This window comes from Mesoplodon bidens, assembly GCF_964165515.1.
Source record: "Mesoplodon bidens genome assembly, chromosome: 3".
Lineage (NCBI taxonomy): Eukaryota > Metazoa > Chordata > Mammalia > Artiodactyla > Ziphiidae > Mesoplodon > Mesoplodon bidens.
The window spans coordinates 73,258,193-73,272,434 of record NC_138178.1 but is presented as its reverse complement, the minus strand read 5'-3'; positions in this window follow the sequence as shown (position 1 = coordinate 73,272,434).

Here is a 14,242-nt window from a genome sequence, read left to right as displayed (position 1 = left end):
TCTCTCTCCTTCTCTCTCTCTCTCTCTCTCTCTATCTCTCTCTCTCTCTTACACACACACACACACACACACACACAGCCAAGGCCAACTTGGTTTTGAAGGTTCTCAAATAGTAACAACATCCGCAACGTGGTGCCTACCTTTCTGAAACTTCAGTCCACAAAGATGCCCCTTGGTTGTGACGAGAGACAGAGCCAGACTCTCAGTGCTCTAGCCAACTTTGCTCTCATGAGAGAGCAACACACCTCAGCTCTGTGTAAGCTCTGAAATTCTTTCAGAGACCCACCCTCTAAAGTTGCAGGTCAAGATTTCTGACTGAGGGCAGTCAGTGACGTGAGGCACAGCTACTGGATGGCACCTTCAGATTCTTCCTGATGCAATCTTGTTTCCTGTTTGACCACTTGGAGAGGAGAAAACTGGAATTCAGTGGGACACCGAGTCACAAATGCATCAACTGCTTCATCATCATTGCATTTCAGTGCACACAGTCATTAGTCAACTACTGAACAGGATAGTCTTGCTGTTTGTATTAAAAGGAAGGGGTTTATGTGGCAGAAAGAGACCTGAAACACTGATGACAGCCCTGCGCTATCCTCCGAGCTGGTCTGACAGCTGTAGTACTCTCCAGAAGCCTGGAACACAGGCAGGGCTTTTTGCTAACTAAATCACCACCACCACCACCAGCACTGCACCACAAAACTCATTACCAAGGAGCATCAGTCTCAGAAAGGCAACTTTTCCACCTGTTTCCTAGCCATTGAAAAAAAATCCCTTTTTTGAACCATAAAATGACCAAAAAAAGAAAAAGAAATCAGATCATCTTTTATTTTTAGAATAGTTGGATGCAATTCGCTTTGTTTTTATTTGTGTCTCAAAGAACAATCATCACAGACAAGGAAAGACAAACCTTTTAGTAGCACAATATAAATGTTGTTTGTCTGCTTGAGGCACTTCAACTTTAAAGGCAAGTGTCCCTCATTTTATAGTGTTTATTTGAGATGTTGCAACTTTTGGGGCCATTTTCACTTTCTCTTGCCTGAAGATGAAACTATTGCAGGCGTGGATTATTTAAAGGTGCTTTGACAAGTAAGAAAACTTCAACAAGTTTATTCCTGTCCCTCTTATAAGCTGAACCTTGCCTCCCAGGAGGTCTGGGCAGGAGGTACTGCCTCCTCTGAATGCCTGATTCGAAGCTCTTCTCATTGGCTGACTTCAACTGCTGAAAGACAGCTTTTTTCTTCTATCAGCTTAATAGCTGAGAGCAAATTAAAAGCTGACTAGAGGCAGAGGAGGGGAAATGCCAGTTTCAAGCGCTTTGAAACTCCATAGTTTCTCAAATTTCTCTAATGAATTCAGTTCAAAGAAGGAAGCCTGGTCAAGGCCCTTTCACTCAACACTTGCTCACTCAATTCTCCTAGGCTGTTTTTCTCTTCCCAGACTTTCTTTTTTCTATTAAGGTGGTCATAAAATTTAAAGCTCATCTGGCAGGTGGTGGACTTCCAGCAGAGTGGGCACTAAATGCGCAGACTGTGGTTCAGACCCTCATCAGATCTTGCCAGGAGACTATGCAGAATTACCTCACACTATCCATTTCTAGTCTATTGTCTTCTAACTGCCACCAGACTTATTGTAATAGGGAAGAACAAATCTAACTTCATGTTGGATCTGTTTCTTTTTCTTTAAACCTTGTATTCTATTGCTTTGGCTACAAGTTAAGAATGTTGCCTATAGCCTGAAATATACAGGATAGCTCATTCACAAGGCTCTGACCTTTAAATATATAACACTTTTCCATTCACATGGAGATAAAAGGTTGCAGAACAGAGAATAACATTTGTCTTGTTGGAAGTTTATAGGAACATTGTGACTGGACCTCTGCAAGAACAAAGGATTCTGGCACCAAGAAATTGCAGAACCAAACGCACCCCCTCGCCTTTTAGTATAAAAGAAGCTTGAATTCTAACTCAGGGAAGATGGTTCTTTGGGACACTAGTCCACTATTTTCTTGGTCTGCTGGCTTTCTGAATAAAGTTGCTACTCCTCACCCCAACAACTCATTTCTCAGTTTATTGGCCTGTTGTACAGTAAGCAGTAGGAGCTTGGACTCAGTAACATTATCTTCCCAATTAAGTTTTTTTTCTTTATCATGTCTCTTTCCCCTGCTGATAAAGCTCCGCCAGCCACCTTTTCTTATAGGTCTCCTTAGCACAGGAGATAGCTACTCCTCCAGAATCTTCTCTTGTCCCTTCCCACTACCTTCAGGCAAAGCAAACAGGCAGCTTCCATGCCCTTCCATTGACTGCTCTCTGCCCTCTCTGAGTGATGAAAGTCTGACTCCCCTGCCAAGTCCTGCAGCTTTCAGCCCTCCCTGTTCTGTGTTTATACCTATATTACAATGTTCACTCTACTATTACAACTTAGTTGGTTCTGTACCTGCTTCCCCACTACACTGGGAATCCCTCTGGGACATGCCTTACACATCCTTATATTTCTGGAGCTTAGCGCAGTGCTGAGCTGTTCAATACTTGTCAACAGTTAACACTTGTCAACAGTTAAATTGTGGGCATCAAACACTCAATTTCACTCTGCAGATATCTGGGGAAGAGGATACACCTGAACTCTACTCTGGATGCCCTTTCTCAGAATTAAACAAGCCAAGAGTGTTGTAGGACCACATTTTTTTGTTTGTCAATTGTATAACTAAATACATGTCACCTACTGATGAGATAGAATGTTCAAATCAAATATGAAGTATTTATACATAGCTCAATATCTTCTCTATCATTAAAAGAATTTCACATCTGCTGTACTTTTTGAGTCAAGGTCAAGGTGTAGTTCCTCCTTCTTTAGAGACAGATGAAAAACCTATGCAACAGGGGACAATATCTAGAGGGATGGAAGAGAGGAATTCTGGAGGTTTGCTAGTTGTGACTTGGGGGAGCTGTGAATTGCGGGAACTCCCAGACATGTAAGCCTCATGTCTGGGAGTTCCTCTGAGGAAGATAAATAAATATAAACATGGTTCTTTCCAGGACTCCTAAGGTAATGCTTTTCTTTTTCTCTGTTTTTTTTCTCTCTTTCTCACTTGTGCTTCATGATAAATGTATCAGTTCATTGCTAACAGAAAACAGAGAACCTGAAGGAAGCATGACAGAGCAAGATGCATGTGTGGGTGTCACTTCTAGGCAATACTTAACTGTTTCATTTTATGAGAAAACTTTAGGAGTTAAGACATTGAATCAGTTTTATATATTTGAATCTCCATTATAGATATTAAATCATTTATTAAAATCTTAATGATCATTGCATTTTAAAAAGTGAATATTACCTCTGCCAATTAAATGTAGGCAATTAAGCCTGATAAGAGTGGAGAAGTTTCGAGGGGAGCAACAAGGGGTACATTACAAAACATGCGCTTTTACACACAGACCAATCTTGTCACTAAAGGTTACTAAAGTAAGAAAGAGCGTAAAGGATATTTCACAGAGTAAAAGAGGGGTGGGGGATAAGAGCAGTGTGGACTCAGGTAAATCCAATCAAGATTCTGGAAGGCTACTTAGGATCTCAGAAGAGGAAAACAGAGGAAGCAGGACACAGAAAAATGGACTGTGGGACCCAGCAGGAAGCAGACAACTAGACATGGTGCCATAGCTCTGCTAGCAAGGAGCAGAGGTACACAGCTGCACGTGGTGTGGGTGTGGAGGAAAGGGAAGTGGGGCAGCTTCTGATATTCTACGCTGCATGTTATGTTTGACACTGAACCTTAATCTAACTTTCCAGAGAAGAAAATATAAGTTTAATAGAACTGATCTGCTTTTCTCCTCAAAGGAGAAAATCTCTTCCAAGAAACATAATGAATAGTTTTGGCCATGTCCATCTTAACCTAACCAGTCCAATTTTCTGAGCTTTTGCTATCAACAAACTCTGTTTTCTTGTAATGTTTCATCTCATCGTCTTCACAGATTCTTCAAATGCAAAGGTTTGCTCAGAGATAGAAATGTTAACTCAAAATGCTACCAAACCGTGTATTCTTTAAATAGGTATATGGGAAAACTCCTGTGGGATATAATGAAACAAGGAAATGTCTGCACAAATACCTACACTGATTGAATATTGACATAAAATAGTCCCCCTGCCTCCATGATTCAATCTCCACAGTAGATTACAGACTGTAGGAACTGAATTGTGTCTCCCTTACCCCACCCACCAGGGTCCACACTTTCCCTGGCCCAGTGTTGCAAGGGTCTCTGACAGGTGATTTGAGAGGCTACTTCGTGAGAAAGTGAGGAAACTGAAGAGCGAATCATCAGAACTAAGGGTTCTACTGCACTCAAGTGCCCTCCCTTTCCTAAAGCTCCATCCCCTGTCCTGCTTTGTTTCCCCTGGTCACTCCTCACTATCTCTTACTTATTTGTTTTACTGTCTGTCTCCCCATTAGAATGGCAGCTCCATGAGGACTGGGACTTCCATCTGCCTTGTTCACTGCTGAGTCCTCAGGAGTCCAAACAGTTCTTGGCAGAGTCGACACTCAGTGCTGAGAGAGTACATTCAGTTATCTAGCTATTTACCATCGTATCTTCCTCTCTACCACAAAGGGTAGTTACTTTCTCAAAGGTAATTCACTGGGCTTTTTCAAAATTGAAAGTCGGCATTTGTGTGTCGAGAAGATGGCCATTTCTACTTTGAGCTTGTTAGGAGAGGGGGAGAGTCTTCCCTTGAAGACTTAAGTCTGTCTCATATTGAGTACTTGAAGCAAAGGATCTTTAGAATCCAGCTGGCACATTCTCTGGGAAGCCTGTGGTGTCACGTGCCAGCCAGATCACACATCATCATGTTAGCAGGCTCTCCACAGCTTCGTTTGCCACCCCCAGTGATGGCCAGCAGATGGTCTGTGCCTCAGTGATGGGGCAGGCCACATCTCAACTCACCTCCTGCAGAAAGGTTTTGTTGCTAAGCCCCAGTGCCACTTTGTGCTCATTATGTGATCTTACTCTTATTGACTGTGTGACTCCAGACAAGTCATTTAACCTCTCAGTTCCTCAGGTTTCTCAACTGCAAAATGGGGAGGATAACAGCAATACCTTATAGAGTTAGGAAAACATTAAATTAGTTAATATCCATCAAAGCACTTAGGAGAGTACCTGGCATATAGTAAGCACTCTGTGAATTTTAGCTATGATTATAATAATAATTATTATTAATATATTTAATCTATAGGTTTTATTCCTATGTTTATCCCTAATAGACTTTATTTCTTGCATGTAGACTTAGTTTCTCCAATTAAATCTTGAGCATAAGGACTGTATAAAGTTTCCAAGTAGCACCCATTACCATTCTCTGAACAGAGTATTTGTTCATTTGTTAGTCAATGAATAAATACTCATTCAGCAAGTATTTATTGGGTTCATACTAGTGCCAGGCACATCACATTATGTCTTTTGAAGGAGCTAAGGATCTCAAGAATAATAATATAGCATGACTGCCCAAACTGACACAGATGCATACTCACACAAATGAGCAGAACTGTTCACTAACCCTATTATACAGAGTGTAGAGGGAAACAGACACATGTGTATGTGGTGCGGGTATATTTATATGCTCTACCCAGGTACAAACTGGGACAATAAAGGAGATGGACTTCAAAATTTATTATTTCATATCCTTTGTGCAAGCAAGCATAAGCCATGGATTTTAAATGAGGAGCTCAGACTACACAGTATGGCATCAGGAATCAGACTGGAGTGGGCAGATAAACTTTTCATCCTCAAAATCATTAATCCCATGATTATCTCAGTCTGTGAAGGCTGGACTTGGCAGCTTTAACATCTACAGTCCCTTTATCCAGCACTGTGCTGGGCATTCCATGTGCTTTATGAATTGCATCAGCACTAAACAGGTAGGAAGGAAGAGGAGGTAGGAAGAAGATGAATGTTTTAATAAATATCTGGGCCATTGATACCACGTTATGTGTGACTAGACAGTAAGGAAACAAAATGCCCCTTATCCATCTAGCCATCATTCATTCAACACATTTATTATATAAGCTGCTTGAAACACAAAGATGAACAGAAGACCCCTGACCTCAAGGAGCTTATGGTCTATCTTTTCCCTCCCATTCTCCCTCTTACCCCATACCCTACATGCCACCTGCCGACAAAGAACTGGGAGAAGATGTGCTTGGCAACCTGAGACCCCCAAGGATAGGTACCTCTCTTCAGCTTATGAATTTTGGGGAGCAATTTTTTAAAAATCAGGATGGAGTGCTTTATGGAAAACACAAGCTGGACTAAATTTCATGAGATCAGCAACTAAGACTCATTCCCGAGAACAAGAACTCACACTTCTGCCTCCTTGTTAATAAAAGACTTTGTTACTCCACAGGGCATTAGAGACACAGACAGGCTTGAGGTTGGGAGTGAGCATGTGTGGTTCTGTGGCAGTTGAGCAGACTTGGTCACCCTTTAGTCATTTCCAAACCCTCCTAAAGTGGAGTTCTAGGCCAAAGGCATTTCCCCTCATCAGTTGCTTTTGTGCCACCAAAGCATCCAAAGTGACCAGAACATCCTGGTGTGACTGAAAGTGGTGCTGAGGTTCCAATCCTGGGGGCTGCTTCCTGTCCCTTTCTGGTCTCTGAGGGAGAGCTGCCCTCCTGCTTGCAGCTACCAAGTACTCTCAAAACACAAAATGCTTCCTTGCTCCAGAACTTATGGCTTCTTTATGCTGGTTACATGAAATCTAACTTCCGTGACTATCTATTTCCTAACCTCTCCTCCAAAATATAATCTCCACCCAGGCTATCCCACTTTACTCTCAACTGTACCCCAATACCAATCTCCCCTTGGCCTGAGCCAGTGGCTATGCTCATGCCCCACCTGTGATCCCTCCTTATCCCAGCCCCACACATTTCCTCTGGGAAACTTTGCCTCTCAAATCAACCTGAATCAACCTTTCTCTTTCTCTTTACACTTATTATCCAAATCACACCATTAGCCCCACTTTATGTGCAGCCCCATTTTTTTTTTTTTTTTTTTTTTTGCGGTACGCGGGCTTCTCACTGTTGTGGCCTCTCCCGTCGTGGAGCACAGGCTCCGGACACGCAGGCCCAGCGGCCATGGCTCACGGGCACAGCCGCTCCGCAGCATGTGGGATCTTCCTGGACTGGGGCACGAACCCGTGTCCCCTGCATCGGCAGGCGGACTCTCAACCACTGCGCCACCAGGGAAGCCCCAGACCCATATTTTAATAGCACTGCACAAAATCCTCCTGTAACACAACTTGATCAGTATGTGCCTTGTCTCCCCTAGGCTGTAAACAGCCCATGAGCCCAGAAACACTACCAGGTTCATAGGAGACCCTCAATAAATATTAGTTAAGGATCTGATAATACTCTTTCCCCCATGTTTTAAGCTATATGTACCTTCTGCTGCTGCTCTTCCTCCTTCCATGGTATTTTCATTCCTTCAACAATTATTTATTGAGCACTTCCTATGTGCCTAAAAATAGCAAATCACAGTGAACAAGGCAGCTATGGTCCCTGTTTTCTAGCTACTTAAGAGTCTCGAGCTTTGGCTATGGCTGGAAAAAGCAAGTACATTCCCTGAATGTCCACAATCATTTGCTCTCTCTCTGTGGGAAACTATCAACAGATCAGCTGAACTACACAGCAATTGCTGGGGTCTAACACTTTGAAAGAGACTAAAGGGAAATGAGCAAAATACCACATACTAAGTTGATTATAAAATGCCCCTCACTGGCTTCTCCTGAGACCTCAAATAAGGAAAAATAATACCCCTCCCCCCTTTTTAACCTCTTTTGTGTTAGGCTGGTTTTGAATTAGAAATTCAGATGTCACATAACTTGTTTCACTGTTAGGTGCTGTTTGAAAGTGTCCTGTAGGACAAGATGACTTCTATTCACTTATCTCATTTAAAATAGATGCCTTATAATTTCTCTGGACTAAACCTGCCGAATATGTTTCTCTTAAAAGAAACCAGTTTCTCTTAAAGTTGCTACTCAACTACACAACCTTTCCAGGTATAAAAATTGTTTTACTAAAAACTAATAATATGTATCACCAAATGTTTACATGAATAATTTATAGGGCTTCCCTGGTGGCGCAGTGGTTGAGGGTCCGCCTGCCGATGCGGGAGATGCGGGTTCGTGCCCCGGTCTGGGGGGATCCCGCATGCAGTGGAGCAGCTGGGCCCATGAGCCATGGCCGCTGAGCCTGCGTGTCCGGAGCCTGTGCTCCGCAACGGGAGAGGACACAACAGTGAGAGGCCCGAGTACCGCACAAAAAAAAAAAAAAAAAAAATTTATAGTGTGCATTCATTCATACATTTATGGAATTCCTATCATAGCAGTTACTACACCAGTAAGCATGGTTAAAATAAAAATATAATAGTTTGCTTGATCATGTTAAACTGTCTGCAAGGTCCATCTGCAAAATAAAATACTAGCCATTTACAATTAAATGTCTGGCCTAAACATTAGAAGATAAATTGTACACTGGGAAATTAATTTCAACAACTATAGTCCAAACTTATAGTTATTTAAATCCTTAAAATCAAAATCAACCAACTAATCATTCAACAAATAAATACAAACACAAAATATAAAAAATAATTATTACAGTAAGAGTTAAGAGCTTTAAATTTTAGTCACAAATTTTTAAAAAACCTTTTGGGCCTTCCCTGGTGGTGCAGTGGTTAAGAATCTGCCTGCCAATGCAGGGAACTCAGGTTCAAGACCTGGTCTGGGAAGATCCCACACACCGTGGAGCAACTAAGCCCGTGCGCTACAACTACTGAGCCTGCGCTCTATAGCCCACGTGCCACAGCTACTGAGCCCGCGTGCCACAACTACTGAAGCCCACGTGCCTAGAGTCCATGCTCCGCAACAAGAGAAGCCACGGCAATGAGAAGACGGTGCACCGCAACGAAGAGTAGTCCCCACTGGCCGCAACTAGAGAAAGCCTGTGTGCAGCAACGAAGACCCGACACAGCCAAAAATAAATAAATAAATTTATTTTTAAAAAAAATCTTTTATCAAAGCTGAAAAGAAAAACATCTTTCAATAGCAAAAACCCTTTGACCTCAGATATGCTCTGCATCAAGTTTTCAGAGAAAGTAACATCATAACTAGAACAGACCAGAAAACTCTCAGACTGTTAAATTTCATCACTGGCTTTTAGCAAGGACAATGTAAAGCAAAGATCTTCATATGGTCACACATGGTAACAACAGACATAACCTATAAATCATGCATATTTTCACAGTAACAGTGATGGCTTGTGGCTTCTATAATCGGCAACCACCAGAGTGTCTGATCTCATATATTGGAGCAATTCTGCCATTCCATTCCTTACACATCAGCAATGATCTATAATGAATGTGATGGATCAGATACCCAAATACATGCCATGCTAATACCATGTAAAGTAAATATCAAACGTGAAGCTAATTAGGGCAGAAATACCATTTGACTCTTTTATAGTTCCAATCTTTGCAAATAATTGTTATCAAGATAGATTATTACTACTGCAAGGGTACTTTGTATATACGTAACATATTTGTCCTGATCTAAACCTGTAACTTAACTTTTAAAATGTAATTCACAATAAATACATTTTGCATCACAACCTAGTACAAATACACCTATAAATATATATATAACAAACCAAAGTTTTGCACAACAGTACTTATCCATACTATTTTTGATGTACTCTATTGGCTATTCTAATCTTTTAGAAAAATGCTGGTCTGGACTTACTAAACTTGTTTACTGACCTGTTAATGGATTATGAGGCACAATTTACAGTGCCCAAACCAACCTAACTGGATCGACTTACCCTTTCTACAACTCCACATACTACTTAGATATCTGTTTCCTCCCCTCATTTCAGACATTTTCTGATGGGGTAAAAGAAAAATTGGAGTAAGCATCAAATATCAGAGGGTGATTTAGGCCTCCAAACTATGATTATGGGGAATAGGATGGGTGCCTTTTTCATTTTTGAGGCCCCAGCACCCAGATCTCATACTGGGTCTAAGCACATACTGGGTCCTTGATAAATTCTGTTGAATTTTTAGAGTAAATAAAAGGGTATTGTTAGAGTTTGTTTGAAGTCACATAGGGATAATAACTTTCACCTGAGAAAAAGCCCACACAGAAGGATGTCCTGGACAGGAGTACAAAGGCCACAGTGGCCTGTGGAATCAAGTCTAGGCCTTCAGTCCACTTCCCGACAGGCTCTGAGGTTCCCTTACTTAGAAGTCGGCAGAAATCTGGGCTTGACCTCTACTCACCTGGTTGATAAGATGGAGCCAACCCAGCAATTCACAAAAACCCATGAAGGCAAAGACAAAGGCAAAGATGGAAACCTGCTTGGCACTGTAGCCCTGGGACGCGCCTAACCGACTTTGCACGGCCTGGTAAGCAGGGGCTGCAGCAGGAGGGGCAGAGACTCGGCCTAGGACGCGGCCTCGGCCTGCGTGGGGACAGGTAGCCGGACTCGGCCTCGGCCTGGGCGAGGAAGGGGCCCAGTACACAGCCTGCGTGGGGACAGGGGCACAGCCTTGGCCTGCGTGGGCACAGGGACCCAGACTCGGCCTCGGCCTGCGCAGTGACGTCTCCCAGCGGTGAGGTCGGGCCCGCCCGGTGCACACCCGGCCGCAGGGCCCCTGAGCCGCATCCTTCCCACGCACCTTTCTCCTCCTTTGTCCTGAGGCCGAGGCTCCTATCGTAAGCCGGGCTGGGCGGTTAGCTCAGCGGTGCATCCTGGGACGCGGGCCGCTCGAGGCCTGAGGGCGTGGGACCCTGGGTGGGGCCGAGAGGGAGCCCCAACAGGCCACCACGCTGCACCGTAGTAACAACATCTTGCTTTTGGTGGCAGGAATTTACGTGGGCCTACACCTCTCCTAATAGGCACGCTGACCTCGTAACACAGGCATGTAACGGAGGGGCTAAGTAACTTGCCCAAGCTACACAGCTCGCACATAGTACAGCTGAGGCTCGAATCTGGGTTTTTCGTGAGTCCAAACCCAGTGCCCTTGCTACTCAACTACACAACGTTTCTAGGGGGAAAATAACATTGTAACTGGCCTACAGACTGTTCACAATTCGGGGGGTAGGGAGAGGGAGAGGAAACTTCTAGAATAATTACATAAACCCAGGTCTGCAGTGATCTCTCATTACAAGGTTGAATTAACAGAGGTAGATCATAAATAGAAGATAGATAAAATGGGGCAATGAACAATACCCCTCCAGTAAAAGGGGGGAGTATTATTCCTCTGAATATTTTATTAAATATAAACCTAAAATCATTTATAGAGAAGATAGTATAGTGTAGTAAGGAAACAGGCTTTGGAGCCAGACAGCCCTGGGTTTAAACTACGACTCTTCAACTTATTAACTTTGGGATGTGTGACCTTGGGCTTTTTAATAGTCCTTTTAAATGCTATTTTCCTCATGAGTAAAATAAGGATAATAATTCCTCCTTGCAGGGTGTCCTGAGGATTAAATGAGGGGGAAAAAAAGTCTAGAAAGCATTTAGCATAATATCTGGAAAAATTAAGCACTCAGAAAATGACAGCTATTTTTACTATTTGAGTGCACAGAAAATGTAGAAAATTATGTTCTTAATAATGAGCAACTTAATGATTAAGTAAGTCTTATTAAGTGCTAAGTCTTAATTAGTTCTCCATGAAATAAAAACAAAAAGGCATCAAGGAGAGCTCAGGATGAGATAAGAAAACAAGGAGTTGGGATGAAGGTAATATATGAATAGAGATGGATGAAAGGAGATTTCAAGGAAGTAGAAAAATAACCATAATTTAACACCTGCTTTGGAGGTGATGATGAGCTGAACTGACATTGGAGAAGATCAAATCAGTTATGAAGAAGGAAAGAGTTCAGATATTCCACCAGAACACTCAGAAAAAAGAACAAGGATGAGGGTGTTAAGAGAGGAAAGTAAGCATGGAGATTAGAAAGCAGAAACTCAATCTACAAATGATGATTTAAAAATGAAATGTAAAGAATACTGAAGGAATGGCAAAAGAGAACCTAGAAAACATATCTGGGATGGTATGTAAGACTCATCTTGTTCTAGGCAAGAATACTCAAAAGAGAACCAGATGTAGTCAGAACCTCAGGAAATTTCTGGATTTCAAGGACAAGAAATTAGTTTGGACGCATCCATCAGAAAATCAGTTAACCTAAAAATAATCAAATGAGGATGGCCTCAGCTTTCTTCTCCAGAAGCTAAGGATAGAAAAGAAGAGCAAAATGGCAATGGTTTAAGAAAAGTTGTAACACAAAAACTGTTCTCAAACAAGTTGTTATTCAGGTCAACAAAGGAATGGCAACCAAAAGACACTCCGATATACGAGGTCTCAGAAAATATATCCCCCTTCCTAGAAAAATTGCTGAGAGACATACCCTAGACTTCCTTCTTGGAAACGTTACCCGAGAGGAACCAAAATTGAGATTAGTTCATTGGACAGATTGTGAAACAGAGTTAAGACAATGTAATAAATAAATATAATGGTGATAATAAAATGGAATGTAAAAGGCAAAAGTAAAATTGGGAGAAGCTATATAATGTACAAATTTTGGGGAAACAGCAATTTGGTTTATGAATTCATATGAAATTAACAATGGCCAGAAAACTGGAGGGGGCAGGAAAAGTGAAAGTGAACTAAATTTGCATATAATGGAGTCTACACTTATGGCTTCAGTCTTGGCTTTGATGAAAAAGGAATTTTCAAACATTTGTTTTGAAAGCATAAAAGGTAATGACTTGTATAGTTAAAAAAGTAGGCATGTTTTCCAAATAACTACAAGACTTAGTACAAATTACTAACAACCCATCTGCAGCCCAAGAGAAAACAAAGGAAATAACAAAAAAGAATAAACTGTAATGGCAAAAATGTAATTTATGACAACAAAAATCATTTTAAGGTTAAAACTATGTATGCTATACTTCAATAAAAAGGAACAACTTTTCAACTATTAAAAGGGAACAACTTTTGGATTGTTTATAAGGTCCATTTATTTATTGTCTGCTGCTCGTACGTGACCAGACCAAAGAACTCATACCCAAAGGTTTAGATTTAAAGTCATATAATATAGTTGGAACCGCAAACCCTGGTCTTGGATGGTCCCAAAGCACTTTTCTTGAGATACTACAGTGATTTTTTTTTCATCAGCTGGTTCACAAATCAAGTTGCACAGCCCGGGTGTATAACACAGATGGCATAAGAGTTCTAGCATATTTTCTACATATCACTGTCCCACATGGCATGCTACTGTGTTTGTGAGTCCAGCCTCCCATGGTGGTATGTCACCACTGACCTATAACACCTGGAATGACACACCTTTGCTGCAGGTGGCCCTTTGACACCCTCTATAACAGACTATTAAAGAACAAAATAAACAATACTGTTAACTTTTTATAATGCTGTTAAAAGAAATACTTCTGATGGAATCTTGGTTGTTTCTTCTCTCTCCATGCCGATCCAGGAAGTGCAGAGTGCTGTTCAAGATCCATTTCCAAATCCCCATCTGAAGGTGTCCTGACATACTTTTTTGTCCATACGGACCTTCCAGAGAATCAGGCTGTTTGTGATTACTCCTAAATGTTACTCTGATTTCACTCTTAGTTTTTAATAAAACTCATTCGTATAAAGCTGTTGCCAATCAATTTTATTTTCTAGTTCACCACTCATTTTCACTTCCATATAACCATCAAATCATTCATTATACATATTAAAAGTGACACACAAGAGGACATATGCCATATTCAAGCAAAGAATGCTACATGACACCAAAAATGATTTACTTGTCGACAATCTAGTAAGGGGAATCTTTCCACTTTATTACAGAAAAAAATAGCAAAATCAGAAAAAAAAATTTAAAAGAATTTATAGGAAAATCGGCAGTCAAAAATCCAATTCTATTTTACAGTAGTGGGCTATACTACTCTTATGTTTTACAGAAATGAACAAACAAAGTCAGCAATTTAGAAATGGAAAATAAACTTCCTTTCTTAGCAAATAAAAAAAAGTTTAGCTGCAGGAAAACCTGTGCTTCCTTATTATAGTTTGTTAAATAACTTAAAAAACAAAGTCATAAGCAATCATAAATGTGCTGTTGGTGTGTTCACTTTGTGGGCCTCAAGGGAGAAATGTGCCTTGCAGGAGGTCTAAAGCACTTTAAAAAAAACCCACATGCTATCATG